Source organism: Pinus tabuliformis, chromosome J (assembly GCF_031772625.1).
Source record: "Pinus tabuliformis cultivar Carrire ecotype Pingquan chromosome J, CPIR1, whole genome shotgun sequence".
Taxonomy (NCBI): Eukaryota; Viridiplantae; Streptophyta; class Pinopsida; order Pinales; family Pinaceae; genus Pinus; species Pinus tabuliformis.
This window is the reverse complement of record NC_142295.1, coordinates 1239762411-1239774263: the sequence shown is the minus strand read 5'-3', so window position 1 is coordinate 1239774263 and position 11853 is coordinate 1239762411. Positions and strand designations below refer to the sequence as shown.

Below are 11853 nucleotides of genomic sequence, written 5' to 3'. Positions count from 1 at the left end.
TACGCCGGACTTCACAAAAACCTTTATTGTGGAATGTGATGCTTCAGGAAATGGAATTGGTGCTGTTCTAATGCAAGATGAAAGACCCATTGCTTTTGAAAGTCGTCCAATCAAGGGAAAGTTTTTAAACAAAGCTATTTATGAGAAGGAAATGTTGGCAATACTCCATGCACTTAAGAAATGGCGACCCTACCTAATGGGAAGACACTTCAAGGTAAAAACGGATCATGATAGCCTTAAATACTTTTTAGAACAAAGATTATCCTCTGAAGAGCAACAAAAGTGGGTCACAAAGATGTTGGGTTATGACTTTGAAATCATCTACAAAAAAGGGAAGCAAAATGTGGTGGCAGATGCACTCTCAAGAAAGGATGAGGATGTGGAAGCATTGTTGTGTGCCATTTCTATTATCCAACCAGATTGGATAAACGAAGCAAGGGAGGAATGGAAGAACGACGAAGAAGTGTGGGAACTTATTCAAAAGCTACAACAAGATTCCAGTACTTCTGATACATTTAGCTGGAAAAATGATTCGTTATGGTACAAAGATCGCTTATACCTCTGTAAGAATTCCCAGCTAAAACAAAAGATTCTTATGGAATTGCACACTTCTCCCTTAGGAGGGCACTCAGGATTTTTAAAAACTTACCACAGGGTTAAGAAGGAATTTTTTTGGGATGGCCTTAAATCATATATTCAAAAGTTTGTGGCAGAATGTTTGGTTTGCCAGCAAAATAAAGTTGAAACAATTAAGACACCAGGTTTATTACAACCTTTATCCATTCCAAGCCAACGTTGGGAGGAGGTTTCAATGGATTTTATCACAGGTTTACCCAAGTCTGAGGGAAAGAGTGTCATCATGGTGGTAGTTGACAGACTTACCAAGTATGCACACTTTTGTGCATTATCACATCCATTTAAAGCCAGTACAGTTTCTACTGCATTTATGGAAACAGTTCAAAAGCTACATGGAAACCCAAAGATTATTGTAAGTGACAGAGATCCCATTTTCACTGGAAATTTTTGGACAGAATTATTTTCTTGTCTTGGTACTCAGTTAGCTCATAGCTCATCTTATCATCCTCAATGTGATGGGCAAACTGAGATAGTAAACAAATGTTTGGAAGGATATCTTCGTTGCTTTGTATCTGATAAACAGACACAATGGGTCAAATGGTTGCCTCTAGCTGAATGGTGGTATAACACTTCCTTCCATACAGCGACAAAAATGACCCCATTTATGGCACTTTATGGGTATCAACCACCATCCATCACATCATATTTAAGAGAAAATTCTAAGGTTCAGGCAATGGAACATCACATCGAACATCAACAACAAGTCCTCCAACTCTTAAAGGATAACCTCGTGTTGGCACAAAATAGAATGAAACAACAGGCAGATCAACATCGCAGTGAAAGAAGTTTTGATGTAGGTGATTGGGTATTCCTACCGCTACAACCATATAAGCAAATGTCCCTAAAGCAAGCTAAGAAGGATAATAAATTATCACCAAAGTATTATGGTCCATACAAGGTGTTGGAAAAGATTGGTACTATGGCATACAAATTGGAGCTTCCTGCAGCTTCTCGATTGCACCTAGTTTTCCATGTTTCATGTTTAAAGAAGGTTATAGGTGACAAGCTACCAATTCAAACAATATTGCCAGAACTTGACGAGGAAGGAAAAATTATATTGGAACCGGAAGCAATCACAGAAACAAGAACTCGACGGCTACGAAATCGATCAATTTCAAAGTATCTTATCAAGTGGAAGAACTTATCCGCTGAAGATTCCACATGGGAGGATGAGAATTTTATGCAGAAGTATCCAGAACTGCTCAAGCGTTGAGGACAACACTTTTTTGAAGGAGAGGGGCATGTTGGGTCCCTATAATACTAGTGATTACCCCATTACTATTGTAGTTATACCCCCTATTTATATTGTTGTGCCCCTATTACCCCCATATTGTTATTTCTGTGCCCCATAGAATCCCTCTATTGTTATTTTTGTGGCTTTATATTATTATTGTTAGGTCGGCTGGATTATATTGTGACTCCTTAGACTCCCATATATAGAAAGGAGGTTTTGTCATTTGTATCATCCAAGAATTGTTCATTCATGTAATGTAAAGGAGGTTGCCCCCTCGAAGAGGCTGAATTCTAAGGCGTGGATCTCTCTTTTCTATCTTTTTGTGAGCTGGTTTCATAACAAGAACCTTCAGGTAACGCTGCTCATGCAGGACAAAAAACTAGAGGAGATTCAACAACAACTGAAGAAGATAGTTGCAGTGACAAAAGATGAAGACAATCCAACTGGAAATATGATAGACTAATCCTTTTAGCTAAGCTTATGGTTATCTATGTTAGACCGCCGAGAACTAGCTCTCCTTTTTGTGTAAAGATCTTTATGTCGCTAGGAAATCAAATCAGTGTTTCTGACAGTATCGTTTATATGGCATGGATAAGCAGACTTATTCTTTTTTGTTACTGGTTGGCATATATTAGTTTAAGGTGGTCAATAGACTCGGTTTCTCTTAGGGGTGGGTTGAGGCCACCAAATGTTTGTACTTGTTTCAACCCAGTTAAATAGAAATACAAAGGTCCTACTTTAGCTTACCAAAAAAAAAAGAAATAGTTAAACATGTAATTATATGTTTAATAAATTTGACATATGTAGTCGATTATTGGATTTAAATAAATTATAAAAAAGGATAGTAGTTAAATTCTTGATATTTCAAAAAATAGCTCTATCTCATTCACTTGCAGTTGAGGATCCTCATCATCTTAACTATATGGCTTTCTTTTATTAACTCCCAAAGGCTAAAAAGCTTTATAAAATCTTAAAAATATAGTTGTATACTAGGTGGAAAAGCATATACTAACTTAGGAAGAAACAAGACACTCTAAGAGGGAAATTAAAGGAAGCGGAGACAAGGTGAAACACACATGCTGAGAAAAAACAAAGCACTCCCATAGGGAGATTAAAGGAAGCTGAGATGAAGGAACAATTGTAAGAGAATTTCTAAATAAGGGGAAGTGGACACACAAATTTAAGTAGAACGGAAAATGTAAAGCATGAAAACGCTAAAACGTCATCAAATTTTCATTTGCCAGGCAGAGCGAATTTGAAATTCTAGGCCTGCCAGCAATGTTATGCTCACTGGGAAATTCAATGGGAATAGTCTACCTAGGCGGTAGAATGGCCCATTTTCCGTTACCGGCCGGAAAATCATCTGGCTCCGGCCACCGAAAATGTCTCTTAGCTGTGCCACTCCCTAGCTCCACCACCCTCCTTCTCAGCTTCTCCGCCACCCTCCCCTGGCAATCCTGACATTCCCTGCTAGGGCCTGACAAAAAATCGGATTTGGATCGCAGGGAATGGGGCCTGACATCCCCTAACAGACTACTCCGATCGGGGACGAGCTATTGCAGCCGTGGTGTATTGTTCCGGGGAGCTCCTTATTCCGGTTCCAATTCGAATTGTCACTAGCGCGCAGGTAGACTACTCCCTCTCCTTCTGTATCAAGATCCCAGAAGAGTCCATTCTGGAAGCTTCAACTGTTGTTGGGCGTCTATGGAACCATCATGCAATCCCTTAAAATTTCCCTCTCTCTGCGCTTGGTCATCGAATTGGTGATTTCCCTCTACTTTGTGCTAGTTCAGCGTTCGGTGCTTGCTTTGATTTTCCTTTCGACACTTTAAATTCTGCGGATTTGACCGATTTGTCACTCTACGGTAAGAAAAAGCTTTAAAGAATGGCCTTGACTCCTTTCCTTGGTCGATCGAGGGCTGGAAGCCTGTGAGATCCATGGGACCGCAACCTGTTCGATCCGTGAGTACCTGTTTCTAGAATTTGGGACGTCTTCGACCACGACAGCGCGTTGGACTCCCTGACCTTTTCCTTCTCTCGGGACGCGCAGGCCATTGCCAACACGAAACTCGACTGGAAGGAAACCCCTGAAGCTCATGTTTTCATGGCGGATTTTCCGTGTAAGTTACCCTTTTATTTGCATTAATTCCTCCGCATAACTATTTGCGTTCTATTAGTTAAATAACCGGCGGTCCCGTTGACTTTATGTGTGCAGGGCTGAAGAAGGAAGAATTGAAGATTGAATTGGTCGACAATGGGAGTCTGAGAATAAGTGGAGAAAGGCACAAAGAAGATGTGCAGGAAACGGACCAGTGGCACCGTGTGGAACGGTCGAGTGGACGATTCATGAGGCAATTCCGGCTGCCGGGTAATGTGAATGCGGATGGCATCTCTGCAAAATTGGAGAACGATGTTTTGACTGTGAATGCCCCAAAGATTAAACCGGCAGTTGTCTCTAATGGCGATGCCAAACCTATTGAGATTTCTGCAAATGACAAGTAAAAGGGAGCCATTGTAATTAGTGAGTTAGGGCTTTCTCAAGTAAAGATGCTTGAAAATAATTGCTATCATTTAGTGTCTTGATTAGTGAGTGTACTCTTTGGCTGTGGTTAATAGAATATATCTCCTTTTGTTTTCTTTTTCGTCTTACATGATACTTTCCCTAACATTTTTGAAGTTGTTCTCTGTGTCAACATTTTTTGGGGTTCTGGTGGTGAATTATTAACGCTTTACCTTTGAAGGATTTTTTCCGAAGTTTTTCGGAGTCATGTAATGAGGTGGAGGAATTGTTTGTTAGAAGTGGAGGAATTGTGTGTTAAAAGTGGCTGGTTGGGTGGAATTTGAGTAAACAAATTTCAAAAATTTTTGTAGATGCACTATTTGAATACAAAAATCCCTATAAATTTTTTCCACAATATGACAAAAATTTCCATAATTTAAAAAAAACATAACTTTAAAAACAAACATATTATTCCCTAGATATTTTAATGTAATATTTAAGAACAATTATTTCCATTTGATATTTAACAACAAACAAATCGTTCAAGGAGTATTTAAATGTAATATCTAAAAACAAACGTGTTTAAATCTAGTATTTAAAACCAAACAGCCACTGTGCCACAGGGATGTTTTAAGATCATGTTCGAAAATTGATTGATCTATTCGCTACTTACAATTTTTTAATTGCGTCAGATTTGAAAATCAATTTTTTATATATATATAATCAGTCTAAGTTGGATATATATATAGAATTCTGTTTAAGTTTTAAAATGAAATGTATATATATTTAACATGTGTGTTAAAGAATTGAGGATCCCTAAATGACACAAAATAACAAATTGGAACTAGAATATTTAACTCAATGCATCTTGAGTAGATAGCAAAGATTTAAAAAATTTTATTATAGCAATGTTTTTTAAGTGTATAGTAGTAAATTTGAAAAATATTAAATTGATTTTAGTTATTTTAAATATATATCTCTTTTATGAATAAATATGAAAAATATTAAATTTATTTTAACTATTTTGAATATATGTGTATATTAAATTTATTTTAACTATTTTAAATATATGTGTATACCACTTTTAATATTTATGGTTATACATTTAGGAGTTATATTTATGGTTATAAATTTACCAGTTATGTTTAAGCATCTATTACAGATGATTAATAAATTTGCTATAAATTTGGGGCGATTGTTTGTGTTTTATCTAGTATTGCATATTGAACTTTCCCCTTAACAGTTGCCCGTAATTTGTCAGCTGCCCATAATGTGCAGCTACAACTGCACATCAAAGTTTTCGGGCCGCTGTTTGTTGCGTTCGAGGGAAGGCAGAGTCGGGCGGCCAGGGTTGGAATTTGACGGGCACTTTGCCCGTATTTTAAATCTAAAATTTTTACGTGACTGTCTCTTGTCAAATGGCTTGTACTATGAAAAGAGATTTTTTGACGGCTTACTTTTTTCCGAAATCGTGACTAATATCTTCAGATCATATCTTGAGATCCCCACACGACAAGAGTGAAGATACAGAGTTACTCAAAAGAAGTTTTGAACATACTGTTCATATTTTAACATTTTCTTTATTTGTATAGGCAATTACATATAATATTTTTGAAAGTGCACTTCATATTTTGACATTTTTTTTTATTTGAATAGGCAATTACATATAATATTTTTTGAAAGTGCATTTTATATAACATTTCTAATCAATACATCAGTGAGTTGGGCAACGAAATACACATCACCCTGGCAACTAAACACAGATCCCCTTCCCTACAGAGGCGAGATGTGCAAGCATATTGACTTTAGCTGTAATCTCAAGAGACTCTACCAGTAGTCTCAAGAGACTTTAGCTGTAAATATTTTTCATATTTACTAATAAAAAGGATATATATTTAAAATAACTAAAATCAATTTAATATTTTTCAAATTTACTAATATACATTTAAGAAACATCTCTATAATAAAACTCTTTAAATCATTACTATCTATGGAACATGCATTGAGTTAAATATTTCAGTTTCTATTTGTTATTTTGTCTCATTCATAATTTCTTCTTTTCACTCACTTAAAGCACTCTACCCTTTACCCTTTACTCAATTCTTTGACACACATATTAAATATATATACATTTCATTTTAAAACTTAAACTGAACTCTTAACCAAATTATATATATATCCAACTCAGACTGATTATATATATATATATATATATATAAAACTGATTTTCAAATCTGACACAATTAAAAAATTGTGAGTAGCGAATAGATCACAGTTTTCGAACATGATCTTAAAACATCCCTGTGGCACAGTGGCTGTTTGGTTTTAAATACTAGATTTAAACACGTTTGTTTTTAGATATTACATTGAAATACTCCTTGAACGATTTGTTTGGTGTTAAATATCAAATGGAAATAATTGTTCTTAAATATTACATTAAAATATCCAGGGAATGATATGTTTGTTTTTAAAGTTATGTTTTTTTTTAAACTATGGAAATTTTTGTCATATTTTGGAAAAAATTTATAGGGATTTTTGTATTCAAACACTGTATCTACAAGAATTTTTGAATTTTTTACTCAAATTCCACTCAACCAGTTACTTCTAACAGACAATTTCTCCACTTCTAACAGACAATTCCTTCCTCCACCTCAATACATGACTCCAAAAAACTCCAAAAAAAAAATCGCATTAATAATTCACCACCAGAGCCCCAAAAAAAAATGTTGACACAGAGAACAACTTCAACAATGTTGGGGAAAGAATCATGTAAGACGAAAAAGAAAACAAAAAGAGATATATTCTATTAACCAAGGCCAAAGAGTACACTCACTAATCAAGACACTAAATGACCGCAATTATTTTCAAGCATCTGTACTTGAGAAAGCCCTAAATCACGAATTACAATGGCTCCCTTTTACTTGTCGTTTGCAGAAACCTCAATAGGTTTGGCATCGCCATTAGAGACAACTGCCGGTTTAATCTTTGGGGCATTCACAGTCAAAACAGCGTTCTCCAATTTTGCAGAGATGCCATCCCCATTCACATTATCCCGCAGCCGGAATTGCCTCATGAATCGTCCACTCGACCATTCCACACGGTGCCACTGGTCCGTTTCCTGCACATCTTCTTTGTGCCTTTCTCCGCTTATTGTCAGACTCCCATTGTCGACCAATTCAATCTTCAATTCTTCCTTCTTCAGCCCTGCACACATAAATTCAACGGGACCGCCGGTTATTTAACTAATAGAACGAAATAGTTATGCGGAGGAATTAATGGAAATAAAAGGGTAACTTACCGGGCAAATCCGCCGTGAAAACATGAGCTTCGGGGGTTTCCTTCCAGTCGAGTTTCGTGTAGGCAATGGCCTGCGCGTCCCGAGAGAAGAAAAGGTTGGGGAGTCCAACGCGCTGCCGTGGTCGAAGACGTCCCAAATTGGAGAAACAGGTACCCACGGATCGAACAGGTTGCGGTCCCATGGATCCCACAGGCTTCCAGCCCTCGATCGACGAAGGAAAGGAGTCAAGGCCATTCTTTAAATCTTTTTCTTACCGTAGAGTGACAAATCGGTCAAATCCGCAGAATTTAAAGTGTCGAAAGGAAAATCAAAGCAAGCACCGAACGCTGAACTAGCACAAAGTAGAGGGAAATCACCAATTCGATGACCAAGCGCAGAGAGAGGGAAATTTAAGGGATTGCGATGATGGTTCCAGAGACGCCCAGCAACAGTTTCCAGAACGGACTATTCTGGGATCTTGATACAGAAAGAGAGGGAGTAGTCTACCTGAGCGCGGGTGACAATTCGAATTGGAATTCGAATTGGAACCGGAATAAGGAGTTCTTGAACAATACACCGCAGCTGCAATAGCTCCTCTCCTATCCGAGTACTCTGTCACGGGATGTCAGGCCACATTCCCTGCGGTCGGAATCTGGGAATGTCAGGATTGCCAAGGGAGGGTGGCGGTGGCGGTGGCGAAGAAACTGAGAAAGAGGGTGGCGGAGTTAGGGAGGGTGACGAAGAGCAGAGACATTCCCAACCGGAATAGGACGATTTTTTGACGGGTCATTTTACAGCGTAGGTAAACTACTCCAAAATAAATATATTGAACCCCATGTGCAGAGAGAAAAATATGTGAAGGTCTGGCAGAATGTACAGAACATTTTGCCATACTTTTATACGATAGGAAATGCACTTCACGTAGTTTCTTTAAACAGTTCTGTGGATAAATGTGGTCTTGTTATCAACTGACGCCCTTGAAGTGAGGGTTCACATGGTATTTGTTATGGATAATCAGTAATAACCTGTGAGGGTCCTATTTATTTTTAGGATATATTGTATTGTTGGTATATATTGTTTTTTGGAATATAAAAAAGAATTTATAAGATAGCATAATTATATTAATAAATGTGGTTGATATAAGTTATAATTATTAATTTATTTGAATTTAAAATAATACAATTTGTTTTAAAGATAAATTTATGTGAATCACATAAATTTTTCAATATTAATTTTTTATTTATCAATCAAAATTTCCCTTCACAAACCTTAATTCTGATTATATACAGTATTTTCAAGCAACACTTATTAATTTATTGACAGACTCAAACTTTGAAAAAACAAATTAAAAATTATAATAATTCCCAAATAAAAGGGAATTCTTTGGCTTAATCACTGATATGTGAAAAATTGTACCACTTGTGACTCTACATAATGCTTAAATGATTAATATTAAAAGCAAATAATCATCATCCGATGTTGACGTGACAATTTGAACAATTTGAAATTGTAGGACTTGTCGAAATATAAGATGCCATGATCGTTTCCGACTGTTCATGTGATTGATAAACAGAAAATTAAAACCAAACCCTGGTACGGATCCCGAGTTAAAACCAGTACTGCCATTAAATTATTCTTTCTCAATCCGTTAGTGAGAGCCGTCCGGCAGAGGAAGCGTTAGAATGAACTGATTCGAAAGTCAACTAATCAACTCAATTAACCGCTTAATGGAGTAAAATAAATTATTTTTAAATTAAATAGGCTATGTTTTTTTATTTTAATGGAGTTGTTTACTAAGCAGAGGAATTGTTTGGATGGCTAAATGGTAGGAATCTGGGTAAAAAAATTTCAAAAAATCTTGTAGAACCAGTGTTTGAATCATATTTCCGATGGTGGAGATGGATTCAGCACCATCAAAAACTTATGAGGCACCTAAAATTATGAAATTTGACATATTTTATTCGGATTTACAAAAAATATCGCTGAAATTTCCATAATTTTAAGGCCAAAAAAACATATTAGTTAGACTACACATTAAAATAAATTATTTTTAAATCAAATATGTCAATCTTTGATTTGAAAGTGAAAATCCATTCAAATACTTTTCATGTAGAAAAATATTCTCTTGAAATAAAGTCTTGTCCAGTGATTTCTTTAAAAATCAAAATTTCTCAAGCCCAATTCCAATATAGACCATGCTTACAATGGAATAATGTGTAGGGAACTTATTAGGTAGCTTTTTTCATAACTTTATTATTATTATATTTTGGAAGTACCGAAATGAAACACCCAAAAATGAGATGTTAAATTTTGATTACATATAAATGTATTGAATGTGAAATTAACAATTCATTTAAAAAAGCACCCACCACTCCAGTAAAAAACTATGGTTAAGAAAATATTATATAAAACATTATAACTAGCATCGGTCAATGCTAAACTCACAGTGCCTATTTTGGAAGGAACTAAGAAATTGAGATGTCTACACATTTACAATTGACTCTTACATAAATAGTGGTGGGAAGTAGCTCTTGGTAAGTATTTAAAGATATTTTTGCAGTTTTACAAAATCCAGCAGTTCATAATAGAAGCCAGTGGTTAGATTATCTTATCCAAGGAGGTTTATTGTTTAAAGGTAACAAACTGTGCATTCCCAAATGTTCTATGAGGGAAAACATAATTAAGGAGAAACATAGTGGAGGGTTATCTGGACACTTTGGACAACACAAAACCTTTTCTCAGGTAAATGCTTTTTACTACTAACCAAGGATGCAAACTGATGTTAAGAAATTTGTTGAGAAATGCAGGATATGTTAGCATGCTAAAGGGAGAAGCCAAAATATAGGATTGTACCAGCTATTACCAATACCAGACCGACCATGGGATGCAGTTAATATGGATTTTGTTTTGGGATTACCTAGAACTCAAAGAGGAAATGATTCCATTTATGTTGTGGTAGATAGATTTTCAAAAATGGCACATTTCATTGCATGCAAAAGGACTAGTGATGCAACACATATTGTTAATCTGTTTTTTTCAGAAGTTGTAAGGTTACATGGATTGCCTATAAGTATTGTGTCTGATAGGGATACAAAGTTTGTTGAGAATTTATGGAGAACTCTTTGGAAGAAACTAGGTAATAACCTTAGTTTGAGTTCAGCATATCACCCTCAAACAGATGGACAGACCAAAGTGGTAAACAAAAGTTTGGGAAACATATTGAGAAGTTTAGTGTACCAAAATCCTAAGCAGTAGGATTTAGCACTTGCTCAAGCTGAGTTTTCCTATAATTACACTCTAAACCGAAGTACTGGGATGAGTCCATTTCAGATTGTTTTTGGAATGAATCCAAGAGGTGTGTATGAGCTAAGAAATTTGAGCAAACAGGAGACAAGAAGTGCAAAGGATGAAGAGTTTGCAGAGTAGATGCAGAGGCTACAAGAAGATGTCAAATACAAATTGCAGGAAAAGTGGCAAATACAAACAAAGAGATGATATGAAGCGAAAGGAAAAAGAATTCCAAGTGGGTGATCTAGTGTTAGTACACTTGAGGAAAGAAAGGTTTCCTCTTGGAACTTATAATAAACTAAAGATGAAAAAGATAGGGGCATGCAAAATTGTGAGGAAGCTTTCAATCAATGCTTATGAAATTGAGTTGCTAGAAGGGGTTGGAATATCACCTATCTTCAATGTTGGAGTTTTATATCCATACAAGGAGAAAGAGGCATAGTTACAGAAGGAGCCTACAAAAGATGAAGAACAGACTGTACATTGGGAAGAACAAATGCTAAAGACAATTAAGAAAGAGGTGGAAGTTGTTATGGAGAAAAAAAATAACTAAGAGAACCAAAGGATAGGTTTATTTTAAGTATTTAGTCAAATGGAAGGGAAAACTAATAGAGCATGCCAGTTGGTTGATAGCGGCAGAGTTGCTGAAGTATGGAGTAAACATGAAAGTCTGATGGATGATTCTTTTATTCCTCGGGATTCTGACGTAGGAGCATCCGAACTTAGCCAGCAATGTGATTGTACGTTCACATGTTGTGGCTAACATGAGATGAATTTCATTGACTTGAGTGGTCAAAATCAGTTTAGTAGAGAGGGTTGGATCTCTCGAATTGATCTTTATCTCAATTATTGTAATAATTGGATTATTGTATTATTTTTAGAACAGGAGATAAGTTGTTAGAATAAGTGTGTATCAAA

General features: G+C 36.0%; 2 pseudogenes; one reads left to right on the top strand and one right to left on the bottom strand.

Annotated features, from left to right (window-relative positions):
* The first annotated feature begins 3643 nt into the window (after positions 1-3643).
* Positions 3644-4415, top strand: LOC149231670 (18.1 kDa class I heat shock protein-like; annotated as a pseudogene).
* Positions 4416-7287: 2872 nt separating this feature from the next.
* Positions 7288-7902, bottom strand: LOC149231669 (18.1 kDa class I heat shock protein-like; annotated as a pseudogene).
* Positions 7903-11853: the final 3951 nt, after the last annotated feature.